Genomic DNA, 4,164 nt, shown 5'->3' on the forward strand with positions numbered 1-4,164 from the left:
GGTCAGTTTTTTATCTACTTTGTCCTTCTCAATAGATCACTAATTTATATTATAACAAAGTTACAATAAAAATTTAACAAAAAAATAAAAAATCAAAATATAAAAGAGAGTATTAAAAGTAATAAAAAAAATTAAAATATTTTTTTGGACAATGATTGTAACAAATCTGAAAGATTTTGATAAAAAAAAGAGTAAACTACTATTTATACCCACGAAAGTTGAAAACGCTGACATATCTATCCATATAAAAAGGAAATTATCATTTGTACCCATGAAATATGGATTTCGTATAACAAAATTATCCAAATACTAAAAAATTACCTAAAATCCCTCAATTACCTTATCTTCACCACCACACCACCTCCTTCACCCAATCACCTTTCTAACTCTAACCCTCTTCACCCAGCCACCACCCCCCTTTTCCTTTCTAATCTCAAATTCCACTATCCCACCACCACCCCCTTTCCCTCCAAAACTCATACACGAAGACATTACACACACATCCCCACCCGAGCTATGAAGCACGGACACTTTGCTGAGTTACCGTGTCTACGTGTCGGACACATTTTGGACACGACACTTACCGACACTCGTCCGACATGCGTGTCTGCTGTGTCCAAACCGTGTCTCAATAAAAAATAAAAAATTCTTCTTCAGACACACTTGAACACACCTAAATACCATCACGTGTCAGCGTGTCCGATCTTATTCTTGATATATATTCTTAAAATAAATTTAGATATAGTATATATTATTATTTATTAAAACAAAAAATATTTTAAATACTTGATATAATTAAAATAAGACATTAAAAATAATTTAAAAAATTAATTTATATTTTAATATTAATAAAATATTAAAATATCATTATGGTTTATCTAAAAAATACTTTATATTTTATATGTATGCGTGTCCCCGTGTCATGTAAGATTTTAAAATTCACGTGTCGTGTCGTGTCCCGTATCCGTGTCAGTGTCCGTGCATCATAGCACCCGAGGAAGAAGAAGAGAAGAGGAGGGGGAGGGAGACCACATTGACAACGTGGGGACTCGTTGCCGCTATCGCATCATTGTCACCGTTGTTGAGGGAGCCCAAAGAGGATATGTGAGCTAGAACCAAGGAGGGGGAGCTGTCGTCGCCGTCGCGCCCTGCTGCTGCCGGCTCCGTCACATCTGTCGCTGTCGTTGTCGTTGGTCTGGAAGGAAGAGAGCGCGCAAGAGATCGGAGAAGGAGGAGAGGGCAACGGCGCCGGTGGGTGTCACTGCCACCATCGTCGTCGACGCTGTTCAGTGAGGGAGGAAGAACCGTTTTTTCTTTTTGCTTTTTCTATTGTTGTTGTTGTTGCTGCTGCTGCTTTGTGTGAAGAAGATGATGATGGAGGTATAGTGGTGGTGGTGGTGGTGATGGTAGCGATAAAGGAAATGAGATGGTGGTGGGATTTGAAATTAGAAAGGAAAATGGGGGTAGTGGCTGGGTGAAGGAGGTGGTGTGGTGGTGAAAATAAAGGTAATTTAGGGATTTTAGGTAATTTTTTAGTGTTTGGATAATTTTGTTATGCGAAATCCATATTTCATTGGTAGAAATGGTAATTTCCTTTTTCTATGGGTAGATATGTCAGCGTTTTCAACTTTCGTGGGTAGAAATGGTAGTTTACTCTAAAAAAAATTGGAACCAAGAACATACACAAAGAACTAATGTGAAAATTATATAATTACTTATATCATTTTTATAGAAGAAAATGAAGGATAGGATTGGTAGAAGAAGAATAATTTTCTTACTTAATTTCTTAATTGTAATTAGCTTTTTCCAACGTGAACGCAGAAGTTAGAATTTGTAGCTTTCTGTAAACGTACGTTTAGATGCAAAATCACTTCTGGATTTAGAGTGTTAAAGAGTTACCAAACATAAAGATAAGACGTTCAAAACATTCAAACGAACTTCTCTCTTCTCTAACGTGAATTCCAAACACACCCTTAAACTCTTCAATTCAAATTCTACTCGTACTTTAGATTTTTCAATCTAAAGTTATTTTATATCCGATTGGAAAGAACAAATTTATTTTCACTCAAATATAATATTTAATATTTTCACATTTCATAATATCAAATATTATATGTGTATGATTGGCAAGTTAAATTATTAATATAGTGGCACTAGTATTTATAAAAAAAAATATTCTAATCTTCACTTACTCATGATAAATATATTTATTTATTATAATTTACATTATATATCAAAGGTGTGGATTAAATAGATAGAACTGATTCGGCACACGAAACCAATTTCCATTGCATATCGTTCAAGAATCAAATTAATGCAAACTTGATTTTGCAAATACCATTTTTATTCAAATAGATTTCAATTTTTTATTACTTAATATTTAGTAATAGAAATCAATAGATATTGTGGTAGAAACAAAGTAAACGACTGACTCAAGTATTAGCATGTGAGAAACCATGTGTGACAAAGAAAAAAAAATACCGAAAAGAACAGCTTCACCAAAGAAAAAATGCCTTAATACTCTTAAATCCGTGAATTAAGGGGAATTTATTATGTTTTTTTATTAACATTTATATTTTATTTTATTTAAGTACTATAATATTTTTTTATATAAGTAAAGAGTATTAATTAATGTGAGTAATAATTGTTAAGTTTTTTTAAAATTATTCGAGATATAAGTTATTAAAATTGATGCTATTGTATACAATAAAAAATATCATTAGATGTTAATTAAAAGTTATTATGAAAAGTGCTATGTTAATTTTTTAATTAGGAGTATATATATTTATAATCAAAATTGGGACCAAAGAATAGTTACATATATCTATCTAAGTTCTTTCTATCAAAATTGTTTCATATATACACGTGTCTTATCTCATTTATAATATATGTAAAATTATTTCGTTTACAGTATAAATAAATATAAAAAAATATTACACATAGCAGAAACGTTTTTATTGACGAATGGGGGTTTTTTTTTTTATATATATATATTTTTAAATGCTTGTGATGCTGTTTGTTAAACTTCTCTTTCTTACTCTCTCTCTCTTCCTCTGTGCATGAAAAAGATACAGCAGGCTTAACCACAGTTGCATTTGCACCTTCTCTCTTTCAAAATTCAACATTGATGATGCCACAATGTAAGAAGCATGCATGTGCATGCAGATGTCATGCCATATGTATGGAACAGAATAAAAAGAGAAAACAAAATAAAAAGCATTTTTTTAATTATTCTTTCATCCATTCTTATTTATTCTCTTTTATTTTAATATTATAATTTCATCCATTCACCACTAGTAGTCGTTTTAAATTCTATTTTTTTTTTAAATTTTAACTTCTAAATCCTAAATTATAAATTATATTCTCTAAATTTATTTTATTTTGCTTTTAAATTATTTTTATTTTAGAACATTTTTTATTAGACGATTCATATATCTAGTAAGATAAATTTTGTTGTTGTTTTGTTTGAATATTTTTTGGAAAAATATAGAGAGATAATGAGAATATTAAACAATGTGAACAATAGATATATTGGATGTTCAATTTAATAGGTACGTAGATGATTACGTTGATTCTTAGTTGGATGGTAGTTATTCCTTTTGATTCGGTTTAATAATGACTAGATATTCAATTTATTAGATATGTGAATGATTATCCTAATGTTAGGGTTTATGAGGTAATTTGAGGTAGAGTACTTTTTTATTTTATTGGGTTAATTCTATAACCCATTATTCATGTTGTTCATAAAAATTATTGTCTACTTAGTAAAATTCATATTTTTTATTATTTTTATTTTTAAATATTTTTTAATGATCAATTTAAATAATGAATGTTAGTTGATAAATGTTGGCTCCTAATATTTTTTTCCCGGTTCATAAAACTAATAATCATTATGTAATGATAGTAACATATTTCGGTCAAACGGAGATATCCTCTCAATCTCGCTTCCAACTCTAAACCCTCTCACTTTCGTTCTTACATTAAGGTTGACATTTTTTTTTCCTAAAATAAAAACATATATCAAATAGAAGATATTTTACACTTTTATAAAAATAAAAATAGGTCTAGATAAGTTTTTGGTTCGGTAAAATATTATTTTTCTTAAAGTCTACTTAGAAGGAATATTTAAAGGAGAAAAACTATTTGTAGATATCTTGTAATTGA

The sequence above is a fragment of the Arachis ipaensis genome, chromosome B04 (genome assembly GCF_000816755.2).
Source record: "Arachis ipaensis cultivar K30076 chromosome B04, Araip1.1, whole genome shotgun sequence".
Taxonomy (NCBI): Eukaryota; Viridiplantae; Streptophyta; class Magnoliopsida; order Fabales; family Fabaceae; genus Arachis; species Arachis ipaensis.